At 31.4% G+C, this 19032-nt stretch overlaps 1 protein-coding gene and 1 long non-coding RNA gene across 15 annotated transcripts in view; both read left to right on the forward strand.

Moving 5' to 3' along the window:
* Positions 1 to 19032, forward strand: part of CASK (peripheral plasma membrane protein CASK) — a 200720-nt gene that overhangs the window by 74074 nt on the left and 107614 nt on the right. The gene's annotated exons all lie outside the window — the stretch shown is intronic.
* The window catches only part of LOC147908237 (uncharacterized), a 75585-nt gene that overhangs the window by 25145 nt on the left and 31408 nt on the right, over positions 1 to 19032 (forward strand). The window lies entirely within an intron of this gene.

Below are 19032 nucleotides of genomic sequence, written 5' to 3' on the forward strand. Positions count from 1 at the left end.
TAAAACTCTTAATTGCTTCAATAAGTATCCGTCCAGTTCCGGAGTGAGAGAGGACTGTTCCTTTTCCTCCGTGCCGTCATCTTTCTTTCGGTCTTGGTGTAAACACCAAGATAGCGAACTCGCATCCATCTTTCCTTATTACTTCTTCTTTGAAAGTGAGACGAGGACACACAGGCACGATCGATGTGGTGTCGCGTCGTTAATCTTCAAGCGAGTGCAATTCGAAATTCTCTCTTGTACGCGTATGGTCAGGTATCAATGCGCGTGTATATATGTATATTTTCTTAGTTATAGCTACCGATGTTGAATAGTTTCATCCGATATTGACATCGAGATGCACAAACCAGTGCTAAACCGCTAAACCGCAAAAATCGGCATGTACAATCAAAGTACAGCATGACATTGAAAAGTTTTGATCACCAACTAGAAACGAAGATTTTTAGAACACAGTATTATTGTTTTGTACGTAAGTAATACATTTTACAAAAGATTCGACTTCGAAACTTTGTAATGGAACAAATAGATTTTTAGGACAGATTTTGTTCTCATTTACGTCATTCTTTTTTTAACTTTAATAATAGCGTGTATGTGTATATATGTATATATATATATATATATATATAAGTTGAGTATACTTTTTAAAAGTTCCCTAAAGTTTCTGCAAATATAACCTTCCATATGTCTAACAGCTTGAAACGATTGATTGGTGTTACTAGACTGGAAAAATAAATATTCGCAGATAGTAACAAGTTATTTAAAGATTGATCGATGGAAAATAGATTTATATATGGAAATTAGTCAAAATCTTTGCAATTATTTTATTTCAAATTTTTTTTAATTTTTTGTTTCAAATCTCTGACTTGTAAAATAATTGAAGATAATTAATATGTGTGTGTATCTCTCTCTCTCTCTCTCTCTCTCTATTTACTCAAGATGTCTTTAAACTATTTAATTATATTAGGTGTTGGAATTAATTCGTAGCGTTTTACAAGTGATGGGAAGTACTTTCATTAATGTATTTTTTAATGCTCATGTGAAATAAATAACATTCTTTCATTAAAAACGCTACGAATTAATTCCAACACCTAATAATATATTTGTAAAAATTGTATAAATTGCAAATGACACTTTAATAATATTTAATTACTTTTTTAGTCTTTATTTAAAAACTCATTAATTTTTGAAAGTTTTGTACTTATTGACTAAAATTTAGAAGAGAAAATAATTTGGAATACGTTATTTACATTAGCATACAAAACAAATCATTTAAAAGCATAAATATTATTATTATTAATTTAAGAAATTGTATAAACTAAATTAAATATATAACTATTTTATATATTTTATTTTATTATTTTTGTTTGTATGCGCGCGCGCGCGTGTGTGTGTGTGTGTGTGTGTGTGTGTGTGTGTGTGACTAATGTGACGATACCGCAAATCGCATAATTAAATTGAAAATTGTTCGCTTCATTAGATATTTAATGTGTGACTTGATTGCATACGTATTTTGTGTTATGCATCAGAGACACGAGACAGGAGAATTATTCAAGTGAAATTGTTAATTAAAATTTGTCATGATTTTTCATGCTGTCAGTTTTGCTTGATATTGTAAGTTTGTAATTATTATTTTATTAATGAAATCTTGTTTATTTGAAACTGTTTAATAAGAACGAAAAGTTTTTTCAATTTAACATATAAAAGAATTGAATCGAAAAATTGTGTTCGTAAAAATACATTAATCAGCGAGCTAGTTTGAGAAAAATAAAGATCTACAATAAATATTCTTTACAGTAGTTCTAAAAGTTTCAACGTGAGAGATAATGAATTGGTCCTGCATATTTTACTGTCTTTAGTTCCGTAATTATCTGCATGAACAATACAAATGACTGATTCAATTTTTTAGTAATGAGATTTTATTTTTTTAAATAACATATATACATACATTTATAAAACATATACCTACATATACCTACATATACCTACATATAAAGAAAATTAATAGTTATTTAGTTATTCTGACATAAAAATTATAAATTTATTCTATTTATTATTTATTTAATTTTTTACAATTAATCGTGAAATCTGTTATAAGAAGAAACAGTAGACATTTTAAATGTATGTATATGTGTAACGAATACAAATAATATTAATTTATAGCAAAAAATTACTTTGAACCAGAATTTTAAAATAACGTTAACTTTTTTTTTTACAAAAAATATCAAATATCGCAAAAATCTATTTTTGCACATTAAAGATCATTTCTGAAACATGTTTTAATGAAATTTGGCTTGTGACATCATTTTCAGCATCTAAAAATCTATATAAGAAAATACACTTGTCTTGTTGGTTCGAAATATTAAAAAAAAAATTTTTTTTATGAATATTTTGTAAAGAGACCAAGTTAAGACATTTTAGAAAACGAAAAGTTTTTAAAATTATTAAATGCAGATTAAAGTTCTTCGCGTTTTTGTTTTAAACTTTATGAAAATTTTTAAACAAGCATCAACTGAAGGTTTCAAAGAATGCATGCCATCATACACTTCGTCTTCTATAGAAGGCGGCTTCCCAATATTTTGCGTCATGCTGGGATAACTCCGAACGTATGTGCATCCGTTAACCCAATTTGTTGCATTACTTTGATAGAGGGATCATTCGGCGGAAAATATGAGCCGGGAAATGTTGGACGCGTGTTATAAAAGGATCTATGACTTATATTTGCGACGGGAATGATTTCGACATTAGGTATTCGTTTATGGAAATTTTGATGTATATATGTTTATGGAAATTTTGTGAGTCTAACCACACAAAATATATAATATATATTAACATTTTATGATGTGTACTGTAGGAGATGTAGGCAGACGTACCACAGAAAAAATAAACATTGTTCTTATATAAAAGCATATAAAATCACAAATTTTTTGTGATTAAACAGAAAGCAATATAACTCCTCTACGGAATAGAAAATATTAAAGACGTGGCAATGACGAGATAATTGCGAAAAATCTTGAAATCTTATCTATCACAACTCTCACAAAGATGTTAACGTTATTAAGATCTACTTAATATAATTTACGAGTGTTGCGCTCAACTTTGAAGACACTGGCGCTGAAAGAGATCTATCCGTCTTTTAAAATTCAGCTGCTGTACTTTAGTCTGCTCTATAGAATATTATGGAATAACGTATAAGTTGATTTAAAGTTATAAATTTCTTAATTTTATCCATTCATGCTTTTATTAATTCTTTTCCGATTCTTTCGTGACTTCAAAGTAGTGTAGACAATATTCCAAATCTGAGATAATTATGCATTACTGTTGAAAGGATTTTACAGCAGTGTATAGAATAGAAAGTGAATAAAGCACGTTAGGTCAAACCGTGACCTAAGAATGTTCAGTAGTAAAACCATGTTCGGAGTCTGACCGCGTTTAGTTGCTGGTGAAGTAAAGTTGTTTCAGTTAATTATACTCACGAATCATCTTATTAATTAGTATGATAGATTCACGTTATTTTATTAATCAACATTAATAATAAGTTTTAAGGACTCTCGATAATTCAAATAAAAACTGAAAAAATCAAATTAATCAACTTGTTTATTTTTTATATTAATAAAAAATGCTCTTATCTTGAATATTCTAAATATACACTATCATAATATTATTATGAAATTATCTATTACCGACAAATATCATTGTAATTTCTCCATAACATAGAGAGAATTTAAAGTGACATTATATAATTATTATTTAAAAAAATCTTATTTTTAATGCTAAAATTTCCAGGTATTTTAATAAAAGGAATATTTAATTGTATGATAATTTTATATAATATATATTATTTTGTTAAATTATTACTGATTATTTTGTTATATAATTATTTATGTTACTCGTAATATTAGTTACGCGATATATAAATATATTTTATGTTACACTTAGAACTACTAGTATTTTTAACTGCACTTTTATGTAGACGACTACGAACTTTATCGTGTAAAGGCTTAAAGCGAATCGTAGATAAGAGGATTGAGAATTATTGAGTAGGATACGCACCAATCATCGATATTGTATCGATATTGTATGATTCTATGCCTGTATATAGGCATGTAGATTAGCTGATACATTACTTGTCAATTTTATACCAGCAAAATACATTTGTGCCTTTGTTTATTACAGTATAAAATATCATTTACAAAGAGAGTCATAGGTTTCCTTGGAAAGATAGATAAATTATAATGATAAAAGGATGGGAATAAATACATAAAATTGTGATACTCATATCCAAGTTTGAATGTTGATATTACGATAAATGGAATAATACGAATAATATATGTAGATTTTATCTATCTGAATAGCGATAATCAAGGAGTCGATTGCGCGGTCGCGAGGAATATTAATGAATTTGTAATTCATCAGCTTGCATCTTTCTCATTGAATTTACATTAGCATGAATTTAAAACAATTATTTAATAAAAATATAATACAAAAGTTCGTTTTGTTACATTTTGAAGTAATATAAAGCATATAAATGTACAATTTATTTGTACTGTATTTATCTGGAAAAGAAATATAATTTATTTTTAACATAATTAGTTTACATAAATCATTCTTTTCATTTAAAACATATTAATTGATTAGTACAATAGCTATTTGTTAGTATGGACGTTGAGTAATTACAGCTTTAATGTATATGCGATGCAGTTGACTTACTTCGCAAGCGTGGTCTGACTCAAACAAGATTCTACTACTGCATGCTGTTAAGTCGTGGTTTGACCTAGAGCGCTTTATTCACTTTCCTTTATCTGTATTGTATTGTAATAAGATTATTTGAACGAATATGCGTAATTACTTCAGGTCTTCTGAATTGTTATCTATGTCATTAAAAACTAATAAAACCAAATGTATAAAAAGAGTTATATTTAAAATATTGAATGAAAAACGTGAAATGATTTAACAATTTTATTTTTTCGTGAATATTGTTTATTTGATAAATTATACGCGTGCACGTTTGCTTCTTTTATAGCAAACGTAAATTTTATAAGTAATCAGGCTAAGCTTTGGCAAGTGTCTCCATTTCACAAATTGCATGAAGATCTCGTAAATAGGACAAGGACGTTTAACGTAAGTGACCATACATACTTCAGTGCATTTAATAACAGGATATTTTAGAAAATAGGGATCATCAGGATAGATTAGGGTTCGTCCTAAGAGGTAGAATTAGTTCACAAAATTATTAATTGCGCATGATATTCATAATTACTAACGCTAATATCTCGATGCAAGTACGAGAACATTATTAATGATCGATCTACTCGATTGAGCAGGATGCAGTAAAATTTCATAGATTCTCTTAGAAATTTATAGAGTGTGACTGATGCTTATCTGCAATATAATTTGCTTTATAGATTTATATATGTTTAATGTGATTCATCGAAATGTTGATGCTATGCGCTGTCAGTAAATGCCGCAATTTGTGTTCAATGAGTCGTATATGAATATGGCTTATCTTTTTAATTATTCACGTTGCAAACTGCAGTTAATAAATGGTCACAAATATTCTCGTGTAAAATTTCTCATTAACAAAGCATTTTATCTAAATGATATTAGTATTTTAATTGTACATGCTTGATATTCAAAAATCAAAAATCTTATTTCTATTTTGCTATATGAATTGCTATTATTATTTTCTGTGAGCGAATAATAATAATTTAGATAATTTTGTAATTAGTATTCAACATAATTATGGCGTATGTTTTACTTAAACTTATCGACGATATTGACAAGCATACGTAGGAATGTGAAAAATCTCGCGACATGATCTTTTTGAATACAAGTATCGAGATATAGGTCAGCCTTGGAATGTAGGTTAGCGTGTCATGTTTTTGCTGCAGAAGTGAACGTGACCATGTAGAAATCATTATCAAGTCTGTTTATAAAATTTCAGTAAACTTTGGATTTAATCTATCTCAATAGATTAAAAGATATTAAAATCATTTAATAAAGAAGATTTATTAAAGAATTTTTGTTTATGCAGTATTTTGAAAGTATAATGATTTGTAAAGTAATTTGAAAAAATTATATAATTTGATGTGATGATATCTTTCAATTCAAATAAGATGCGTAAAAAATGGTTGAAAATAGGTGTGCATGGAGAATTAGCATCATTGCTAAATGGCGGAATACATTTAAGGGTTACACTGTGGTGGTTTCAAGCAATGAATTATTCAAGATGCGTGATGTAATGGCGAATACCTGTTTAGCTTACAGCTAGAAACTCGACTTGCATCATTTTGATTTAAAAAGTGGTGACTCGAATAACTTTATTATATTATACAATCAGGATAATGCATAAAATATGATAAGCACAGGAATTATTCTAAAATGAATTGAGTTCATCAGTCTACTTATAGCGAAAAATTGTTTAAATATTTAAATATTTTTAATATTTTAATATTTTTAATATGAGATGGTTTAATAATTGCGTTTAAAAGTTATAATATATGTATAATGTACATTTGAAAATGATCGGCAAATATAATTTTGTTGTATATCAACACAACAAAAATTAGGATTTAATTTAGCACAATATATTAATTTTTCTTACACAAAAGAATTTACTGCCACTATACCGAGTTTACATTGACCTTGAATTAATACTATACTATTGGTTAACGTTACATGCTGTACTAATAAAAGTAGAGCATATAACATCATTAATCCAATTCAGATTGGTACAAACTCGCTACAGTCGAAAATACTATTACTTTTAAATTTTTGAATATTTCATTGATATAAATGGTATATATTTAGTTTGACAATTTAAATATCGTATTGTACGCATCAATAAAAATTTTTTTATTGCAGTGGAAATGTATCAAAATAGATCGAACGTTTTTTTTTTTACAAGCATAGCTATTCAATCATCGTAGAACTTTAACAAGAGGCACGCTGATTTGTATCGAGTGCGCAATGTAAAAGCTTCGTTGCGTATTAATTACGTTGGAAAGAAAGATTGTTCGATTTGACTAAAATTTATATCGTCCAATATCAATTAAAACGAGAACAATGTCGTTTTGTCAATGTCACTCTATAATAAAATTTTCGATATTTCCTTTCTTCGTATTTACAATCTCGAAAAAATTGTTATGATAAAACTTTTTGCTCCTCTCATATCATTTTTGATGACAGTTATCTTGGTCAATGGAAATAATTTGTTTTTAATGGAATTTTTTTATTTTCAATTTTTACACTTGCGTAAAACTTAGTGATAAAAAAAAATACATGATACAAGTTGGAAATGTTTCACAAATAATGAATTTCTTTAACATATTTATTGCACATAAAAACCAACTTCAAATTGATCATTGACTCCGCTGTTAAAAAATAATATCTAGTGGAATATTCTAGCTGTTTGCTGCTCATATCAATATATATCAGTACGCACTCTCATACTTTCCCTTGTGTATATTCGTAAAATATTTATTAGTACAGTTTATATTGGCTTTGGGAAATATCATTCAATCGGGGGATGAGAGAGAAAGAAACTCAATTTCTATATACATTATTAACAGTAGGTGCCCACGAATCCTGAATTCAAACTAAATTTTATATTAAGGATGTAGGTATTACGTATTTTTTTTTTACAAAATAAAATATAAATATAATATAATTCAAAAATTTGGCGGCGATTTAAAATTTGAATAAAAAATTATTTAAATAAGAAGTAGATTTAAAAAAAAATAATTCAAATAAAATGAGAAGATTTTTATTTAAATTATAAATTGTATTGATAAATATATAAATATTAACCTTATTGGACGGTGCATTTTACATACATATAAGGTAGTTGGCCCAGTAATCGTCTCGTTAACCAAAATTTGATTTTGCAAATTTATATATTTTTATATTTTTTTAGATTGAAAAATGACTGTTATTTTAGATTATTTTAAATCAATTTTTTGTGACGAATAAAGACGTCACTCTAAAATTCTTATAGCTACTGTTGTTGAGAAAATCCTAAAAATTAGAAAGTGCAAATGTTATCGCCATGTCGCCATAACAATTTGCCCAATAATCGTCATGGGTACGTTCCAAATAACAAATCGTCATACGTGTTTAACTATCGCATACACGAATGATGGAATGATTCAGCACATAAATTTATATATATATATATATATATAATATATAATATATTATAATATAATATATATATATATATATATATATAATGTTTTATATTTTATTTTTTCATAATTTTTTATAAAATATATAATATATATATATATATTTTTTTATAATTTTTTTTTTCAGAATTATTATTTTATTATAAATTTTCAATAAATATTAATAGCTGTTTCAACAGAAAAGAATTGTAAAATTAGTTTTTATTCGAGTAGTGCTCTCTGAGCATCGAATAGATCTTTGTTCTCGATGTTCCAATTATCGATATCCTTTGCTTGCATATCTATTTATTAACTCGACTATGCCTATGACGATTACTAGTTCGTAGAATGTCTAAATAATAACAATTACGGATTTAATTTTTTTATTTGGATTTTGGATACATTATTATTCGATTTACAGACAAGAATTTTTTTCGACCCATCTAGTCTCAGTAATCGACAGATATGCTTCAGTGAACCAGTGCTTTTCACGTAAAAAAAAATTATGAAATTTGTATGAAACAATAATTTGTGATGGTGTATGTAAAACGATCTCAATTTATAACTCGAAGCTCAATTTACTTCATGCAAATTGCCAATATGCTAAGATCACACGAGACATCAAACAGTATCTCTTAATCTTACAATGAAGCATTTGATCGAAATCATGCAATTCAGTTGCTGCACATATTCGATTTAATCAATAGTGAATTCGTATATTTATGGGTTTCATAATGTAACACAATATTGTAAATACTTCCTTAGAATCAATAAAAATATCAACAAGCCTGATAATCGACAGAAACTAAAATACGTCTTTAATACGTGAACTTGGCGATTAATGATACCTTGACAATTTTTGGGCCAACTCTCTATCTTAAATAACATTCATTTTTCACACATTCATTTTCACGGAAATATAAATTTCCAATTCCACTCATTTTTTTTGGATTCATAGGTATCATACACCTTTATGACACCTGATACATTTTTAAATTTTTCTACTTCTTTTTCTCTCCTTATAAATTATTTATATCCTGTGTTATTTAGTACAATTACTGTTGTTTTAAATTTTAGGTACTTTAAGTCTTAATAAGCGTTTCACTTAAATAAATATCTATACTTTATACCAATATCGGTCAATAAAGCTTATCAATAATTTACTTAAGGATAAAGAGGGGGGACGAATTGTGCTGTGACGTGAAAGCTTATATGTAATTAATAGCTCTATGAGAGCATCCATCTAACGCTTGAACGACACGGGAATTGGGGATAGTATGTACGGGAATGAGTAGCGTTAGGAGAGCCACCTACTCGTGAAGGAATCGATCGGTCGTTTTTCATTCACGCGCCTTCGGCATATGGGACATATATATATACTAGCCCCTGATATTCGGTCTCCAATCATGCACATCTTTCCTTTCCTACCTGGACCGACACCTCGAGCTTTGTACTTCTCTTGACCCATTTCCTGGTTTCCTTGAATAACGAAGAAATTGGCATTTAAATGAGACAGAAGTCAAAAGAGAGCCAATCATTTCTGAGTTTTTAAAAAAGTAGTGAATAAATTCAAGGGGTAAACGGGAATAGAACGTTTTGGCCGCGAAAGAAAGGTTTACGAATAGGATCGTACGTAAGAACAGCGAAGGTAAATTTGAACTAGGAATAGAGGATAAACGGTAAATTCGTGGTGATTATTCGTGGCATGGAAATTAGAGGAACAGTAAGAGAGGAGACGAAAAGCGAGAGTAGAAGATTACGAGAGAAGGAGCGGCACCTCGTGAAGAGGAGAAGAAAGGGGATACTGCGGTTGAGTTTGAGGAAGAAAGTCGGTAGGAATGGGCGAGAGGAGTGGGGAAGGAGAGTTGAACCATAGGTGGTGGGCGAACATTGCGGTCCAGAGGGATGAAGGAGAGCCGCGTTGCCGCTGAGGGGTTGGTGATGCTGGCGGATGAGACACGCCGGGCTATGGAAGGGTATATACGTGTGGGAGGGATGACTAGGTAGCAGGGGGTGAGGGTGGCTGTCGAGGATAGTGGGTCGGTCGGTTGGTTTGCGTGGAGGGACTGCGCGGCAGTCGAGGCTGCGAGGTTCAGTGTTGGGGAGCGCGGCATCGCGATGCGTCGGTTTTCCGTCGCTGCCGCACTCGCGCACGGCTTTCTTCATCGTTCGAACTTTTTTCTAGTTCGTGAAGAAACTCTTGGATAGCCAATATTTTATTTTTGTTTCGCATCTTTCGATTTTTGTTTACTTCCATCTTCCAACCGCGTTCTGTCTCTCAGTCTCGTTCTTTGCTCGCATTTCTCCCATTCGACAGTCACCCCCGCGTCCTCTTACGCGTGATTCTGTTTGTGTATCTCTTCTTCGCGTTTATACATCGCAACTCGTGGATCCATTTATTCTGTGTTCTCGTTCTCATTCTCATTTGATCTGGAGCGCGCTCTTCGAGGCGCGCGACGTAACGCGTCGTGACGCGCCAACGACAACGACAGCGTGCGTCAAGCTTCGCGAGTGACAGTGCGTGACGACGACGCGGCAGTGGATATAAGGGCAGATCATGGCACCAGACAGGGCCACGCGACTACGAAATCCGTGAGTACGAGCGCGCTAACGGCGGCTCGTAACGGCAATGGATCATCCGTATGCGGGTGGTTGGATACCTCAAGGTCACGGTGGCGGTGGAGGCGGTGGAGGCGGCGGCGGCGGTGGTGGAGTGCTTGGCGGAGGCAGCGGTGCAGCGACGGTGCCGCGATGTTGGGAAAGGCCGTGTAGATCGACCGATCCTTCACCGATGCGTCCGTTTGACCACGGTATGCGCTCGACAGAGGCGATGAGATCGATGGAATCGATGAGATCGATCGATTCCATCATACGTCAACCACCATCTGATCCGATACGCATGGAACATCATCATTCTATGCGACCGATGGAAGGAATGAGCAGATCAATGGAACAAATCCGTACGGAGCAACCGCGTTCGGTCGTAGATCATCCCATCGCTCCGTCTTCGGTGTCACCGGGCAGTATAGGGAGCGGTATGGATCGTAGCCGTATGATGCGTGCCATAGAGCATCCCTGCCGGCTAAAAGATCATTCCAGTTACATTCACGATCATCACTTTGGAAGACCTCACGAGCACGGATGTCGATCGACTGAGCACATATCACGGCTGCTGGAGCATCGACAGCACGAAGCGCAACATCCGGGGAGACCGCCGATTGAACATCCAGCCGTACGACCGCCTATGAACTATTCTTGCAGATCTCTCGATCACGCCCCCGGGCGACCCATGCCGATGGATTGCGTGATTTTTGGCCCGCATACCCATCCACCGCCCAGACTGCCCGCGGAAAGCCCGTTTCGCATCAACTGTCCCGTACATAGTCCCTTCCGATTCAGATTCCCAAACGGCGCCGGCACCGAGTACCATTCGCATTCACAGGTAAAGCATACTCGCATATCCGCAACATGTCGACTATTGTCCGAATGAGATGAGAGTGATACTATTGTTCGTTTCTTCTCGCTATGCTAGAGGATTGTACGATTTATTCCGCATATTTAAATGGACCGATAGACGTAGATGTTATAATCCACAGAATCTCCACGTGCGGCCTCATAACGAATAAAAATGATAGGTTGAATAACAATGTTGGAAAAATAAATATAAGCTATATCCAAGTAGTTGCTTTCTATAATTTTCTAACTATTGTCTGATAATTGCTGTATGTAATTTTTATATAAAATATATTGATATATAAATCTATATGGAACATTTACTAAAGTTTTTGCACTAATTGTTTATGTACGTGATTTATTATGAAAAAATAATCTTAATTGTTAAATACTTAAAAATAAAATTAAGAAAATATTGTAAATTTATTTTTCAATAGAATAGCAGTATTTTCTAATTGATATTCTAATTGATATTAAATGATACAAATTTTAGCCAAATTGACTTTTTCTCACAATGTCATTAATACACAATTAGAATTTGATTAGATTTAAATTATTCTATAGTATACAGGTAGTAATCAATAATTAATTTCGAGATTGTGTTTCTCAAATTATATTTCGAGTAAGAATTATTATAAAATAATTAATTCAAATTGAAAACTGAATTTTATAAATAAACGATCAAGATCATTTAAAAAATATAAATTAAACAGTTATATAATTTTTACTTTAAATACGAAGCGCCACTACGGTCTGAATGTTAAGATGTTAAACTATTATATATAATCATATAAATAAATTAATTTCAGAAATGATAATTGCCGATATGTTGTCAGACTTTCAACGGAATCAATCTGAAATATTAATAATCCCCCCAAATTTCCTAAATTAATCTTAAAAAACTGTAATAAACTTATTGCGAAAAATATTGCCTCAGCCGGGAGTCGAACCCGGATTTCGGTTTATTACAGTTTTTTAAGATTAATTTGGGAAATTTGAGGGGATTATTAATATTTCAGATTGATTGCGTTGAAAGTCCGACAACCATATCGGCACGCAATTATCATTTCTGAAATTAATTCATTTATATGAATATATATAATAGTTCAACATCTTAACATTCAGACCATAGTGGCGCTTCGTATTTAAAGTATTTAACATAAACGATCTTGTTTCCAATCTTATTGTATAATTTTTGTTATTATTTATTTTATTTTCTTGTTATATTTTGCTATCGGAATTGCATTTAATCACGATATTGGATATTAGATTTTAAATTGCATTTAATCGCGATATTAGATCTTAAAATTATCTTGTCACAGAATTTCAGGCAAATCTACTTACTGTTCATTGTCAACCTAAGTCCATAGAGTGTTTTAGTAAACATTAGTCCTTCCGTGCTGAAGCTTAATGCAAGGATTTAGGTATGCTTAATTCGAAAAGCGGATGTTCTAATTCCTTGAATAACTAAGCTGTATAACTTTTCGTAATCAAATAGTTCACCTTTGTAGTAACATAATTTCGGAGCGAAAGATTTTCTTCGAATTAAGCGCACGCTTAAATGAAAAATATTCTCAAATTTTGCGTAATTTTCACGGTTAATTCAGTCAACCGTTGAATTTTTCTTTCTGTGCATATAAATGATAACGAGAATGCGAGAACTCATGTCCTACATTTTATACTGATATCGTAATATACTGGGATGGCTATCACGTGTGAACCTAATTCCATTATACATGACAACTGGAAATTCTCTCCCGCATTATCACGCTAGCTTTCTCGCTGAAATTTTACGTAAGAGCGTACTTACGTACTACAAGTTTATTCTGTGGCGCGTTTATTCCGTAAGAAAAATGCGTTGCGCTCGTTCGGTCCATGTCGTAGAATCCGATCCACAGTCGCATCTAGATTGTGCTCGAAATTTGTCGCACGTACATGTAAAAATAATGAAAAACGCACACAACTGCTTTGTTTTAGCAAACCAATGCACTCGATACTCGGGGAAAATTAATGTCGCCAATATATGACATGTACGATGTGTATGCCTGAATATTTTTGGAAATTGTGCGAAATAAAAGACTCGTAATTCCTGTCGGGCATTGAGTTCTTTGGGATCCCTTTTGAAATTTATGGGCTAATTTAAAGAGTCTCAAATGAGAGAAAAGGTAAAATACTGATTTCATTATTCTTAACAATGAGAGAGGAATATTGCATTGAAAAATAAATAGAGAGAGAGAGAGAGAGAGAGAGAGAGCTCAAAATGTGTTTAACTGCCGTTTTTTTATCTTAATTTTATGCTTAATTTTATTTCCGTTTATTTGATTTTATTTCCGTTTATTTTTTTGTAAAAGCGACTAGTACTGAAGCTTGCAAATTTCTTGCATTTTTTGCGAATACCATATAAATATGATATTCGTTATATTTTTTACAAGATAAAAATCTAGTTATATACTAGGAAAAAATTTATATAATATTTAGATTCCTATTGTAGAGCTTTTCATCAGAATTTGGAATGTTATATCTTAATGAATGGGTCGAAAGTCATTATCTATTGGATAGTAATACACCACACGGATGATAATATGGGATCGATGGCATTGTGTGTTACGCATGCAAGATAGATAATAACAGGTGTAACTCCATATCTCTGAGCTATTCCTTTGACGAATTTGTAAATGAGATTACTATGTAGCTGTGGTAGTCGCATCTGCAGGTCGCAGCTGTGAATACGACCGCAACATGGTTAGTTAGACCAGTCATAGAATATAGATTTCGAACTACGTTCCATACCGTTACAGCGTTAGAAACGGTCCAGAATACGCCGTATAAGTTTACTTCATCGTATCGGTCGTGTTTTATTTAGGTATTTCGACAAAGTCATACATTGACATAGTTATTGTAAATATCTTCAATCTCATCGTAATATAAATATAAAGTTTTTAACATAATTTTTAATATCTTCACACTTCGATTTGTGCGGTTATTCTTCTAACACGTTATATATTTATTACTATTTTTTAATCATTGACTTGACATCAATTGATTACTTTTTTAATTCTCTCTGTTGTGTGCTACGTTTACTTTTAATTTTCAACTGTCTCTTACTTTGATGTATAACTCGTCCATTAACGGATTGAGCACTGGATTTTCTACTCAGTCATACAATTGCTTGTGACATTTTCTGCAAAATTTTATTTAGCTTGAGGCTCCTTCAAATACCGTTGCTGGATTTAAGTTTATGATGACCTACATATTTGTTCGTACTTATCGGTATGTCTGAAGTGCATTGAGAATGGCTTAAAAGTGAGTTGAAACGTATGCGTTAAGCTTTTTCAATGCTTTTGTGAGATTTTTACTTAATATTAGCGTTTCAACATCTGCGCATGATTCTTATTTGTCCTTGTTCTCTTTTGATATATTTTTAATATGAATCACGAGCATCGTATAATGCGTATATTATATAGTATGTAGATGTGCAGCATTGTTCTAAAATAGGTCTCCATTCTTTGTAAATGTTCTCTTCTTAATCACTTTATAGAATGTATAATATTTTTTTGCAATAAGGTTGTCAAAATGCTAATAATTCTTAAATTATGGATGATTAAAAATTGATAAGTTTTTTTTGTGAAAAACGATTTATGCTTTGACAATATTATCTCGAAAAAGAATTGTCGAGGATTTTAATTATGAATGAAAATGTGAATTTCTTGATTATTTTATATCTATATTTTTAATAACCTCTTACAAAAAATGAGTAACTATATTATCTCATTATTATATTATACATCCATCATTGCGTAAAATATTAATTATTTTGCAGAATAACACTTCTGTTGATTTTGTAATTTCTATCAGTGGTTTCCCACAATTGCGTGGCGTCACTGTATTTAATTAAAAAATAATTCTTTATTACTCGCGCGCTTGAAACGATTAAGCGGTAACCTTTATTTCGGTTTTCTTGTATTATTTTCTACAAAAGCAATGTTTACGTTTTATATTAAAATATTGTTACTACTACAGATTTTTCAATTTGCATTTTGTTATTTAAAACGTATAATTTTGGATTTTTAATGTTAAATATTCCTTTCAGAAATACCCTTTATCTACGTTACACTTTATCTTTATGTACGCAAATTGCGACATAACGTTAGACAAATTCTCCATCACCATGCTTTAACTAAATGAAACGCGTCAAGAATTCCCAACACATGGAACGGTGTGAAAATTTCTCAAGCTTCAACATGGAGATAAGTAAGAACCGGAGGATTCTTTAGTCTCGCGGATTGTACGAGCGATGCTACGTTGTCTAACCGTAATCGCGAGAAACCCAATTTATCAAGCCTTCGTCTGCCCATCAAGTATGCTCTGCACCACGTCTCTCATCGTTTTTCTTTATGCCACTTTTCGCGTGTACTCAAGCTGGTCCAACGGAGACACTGCCAACTGTCGTCGCCTTGTCTGAGACTTTTACAATGTCGCGTGGTTTACGTGCCTCTCGTACCAAAAACGGCGATCTCATAGGTCGACTTTACTTCTTCTCATCCGCCATGACGGTTATTATCGCTCTACGTCTTTCGTTTATCCTCTTCTTCATGATATTCAGCATGATAGTGAGGCGTTTATGTCGAAACATGCGTTGAATTATTGTGGCAAAGCAATCCTCATATTTTCACGAATAACATGGGGCACCGATCTAAAATCGCGATCACTTTAAACTTATATCTCTGCAATAAAACATAATAACATTTCATGTTTCGATTTCGCTGATACGACGCGACGTATGATTGTCACAGTGCTTGGCACCTATCATTTTATGTCTAGATTAACGCACACCGTTATGATAAATAATATCGTTAGAACGCGTTGCATAAAACAGTTTTTAATCTCTAGTACTGACATTTCTTTCTCTCTCTTCTCTCTCTTTCTTTCTCTATGTCTACTCAAACATTGTTATGTTTTAATAGCGTTTTCAAATCCGATTTAGTTGCGCATTTAGGATAAAGCTCGGTTCATATTGCAAATGGTTTATGTTTCTCATATTTTCAATTACACTGCACATACTTCATGTTATGACACAAAAACATCTTTTTCATTTGCCATAATTATAATATTATCTCAAAATGATAAATTGAGTGAGTAGAGATTTTTTTTAGAAATATATGGAACATTTTATAATTTTCAAAGGACGAGTCGTATTTCATAACGCATCATCATTGCGGAAAAGGTTGGATTATGGCAAACTGTGCAGACCAGATTTCGGTGATGGGAAAGAAAGACAGATATGAGAAATAAAAAAGAATATAAAAGTCGCCAAAACGATCCATCAGAGGACTGTTGCTTGATTTACGAGCATGCTACACCTCGCAACAATTTATTTCATTTATCTTACTCGTATGTTTTCTTTATGACTGACTGTTCCACATTTTAGCATGTGTAATTCTTCCAAAAAATGAAGAAAAACATATTTTATTTATATGAAACATTATGAGACAACACGCATAATTAATTTAAAATATAACATAATGTATATATTATATTTTTATTTAAAATATAAATGTATTATACTAATACTAATAATAATAAACATATTATACTACTTAATTAAAGTATAAATATTTTATACTTAAATAGACAAGCTTCATTAATAAGCGGAAAATTTTTATGAAATATTTTTATTTATTCGGTGGATGTACCTAATTTATTTTTGCGATTCGTTGGCTATACTCTTTTCTGATGTATATACGTCTGATTAGATAATTGATTTTCAGTTACGTAAGTGTTTGTTGCTACTCTCGGACACGCTTTGTATCATAGAGAAATTTTAAAATATTATTGCGCACTGAAATACTCTTGCATTACATTTCCTAGTATATCTGAAATCAATTTAAATATATATTGTATAGCTTCACTCCTAAAAGTTCACCAGATTTGCAAATGCAAGATGACGCACTCGGCAAAGCGTGATAAGGAAATCTCGCGGATTCACCTGCGAATTTTTGATTTCGCGTGTACGGCTGGAAATATCAACTTTCAGACATTATTCGTCGATGCCTTGATAATGCTCCCCGTTTCCGGAACTTTTCTCTTCTTACCGCGCTCTACGCGATAAGAAAGTGCGAATATACGTCCGTATATTCAATTCTGCGCCAGAAACTTTTCACGCATTGAAATTCCGAATGTTCGCTTCGAAGACTCGAGAGGTATGGTGTATCGGAGAACAGTTTGTCTGGAAATTTTACTTGATGTATGTCACAAATTTGTATTTCTTATGATTATCGACAAACAATTTTTATCCGTGATATATTTCTCTGTATATGATTTCAGGAATTTGTATAAGATATGTTAGTGAAAAATGGGAGATACAAATTAAAATGTGATCTTTTGTGGACTTTAAAAGTCTATAAATGATTATTTATATTTAACATATATTTTTCAAGTTATTCAGTATAAAATTGTATTTCATTCAAATTTGCGTATAAAGTGTCTACAGTATATGCAGTATGTTTATCTTACGTTCTCTCCTACGTTGCAGTATTCTCGTGCATACCTATGGGACGACAAGGTGCTTCTTTGTTCACACATAAGTAAATGTCATGAAAATATTATTTTCTGATATATAAAGCAGAGCTTTTTAATGCATTTAAAAGAAATTGATATTTTTTTATTCATTAAAATTATGTTACTTATAATTTGGAGATTAAAATAAAAAGTTTCTCCCTTTCTTGTTTTCTCAAATATAATATGCGGTTTCGTGTACATATTGTATGTATACATATGTGTATATATGTATATATGTATATATGTATTGAATATGATTTTGAAGGTATTATACATATATGTGTATGTATGTGTGTGTGTATATATATATATATATATTTGTATATATATATATATATATATATATATAGATATACACACGTACACGTTTCATGGAACGCATAATCTTTGAAAAAAGCAAGATCTCACTTGTAAACCTTTCGCTGAAAATTCGATTTATTTTATTTCGTACATGATTGCATAACTTCTGATAATTTATGCGTAAAATCGCGGGTAAAATCTGTGTTCTGACTATTTGAAGTATGCTCGTTCTATTCTCTCTTGAGTAAGTTTCTACATCACATCGGAGCTGTCGAAAGTCATCACTCTCTATATTCTTCAGCCGAAATAAAAAAATATGAAATATATTTTTTGCTATACAATTGTAGAGCTTAATTTATAAATTTTTTATTTGTAATAGAAATTAAATTCCTATGTATTATACATTTTGAACACTTATAACAAAATATTTAATTCAAATAATAGACAATTTGAATTAATCTGTTATTTAAATTTGACCTTAAAATTTTATTTGAAATTTTGAAATTTTTTGATATTTTGTTGAAAATATATAAAAGTGATTGATATGACAGAAATGATAGTA

Source organism: Acromyrmex echinatior, chromosome 10 (genome assembly GCF_024713525.1).
Source record: "Acromyrmex echinatior isolate Ae372 chromosome 10, ASM2471352v2, whole genome shotgun sequence".
NCBI lineage: Eukaryota > Metazoa > Arthropoda > Insecta > Hymenoptera > Formicidae > Acromyrmex > Acromyrmex echinatior.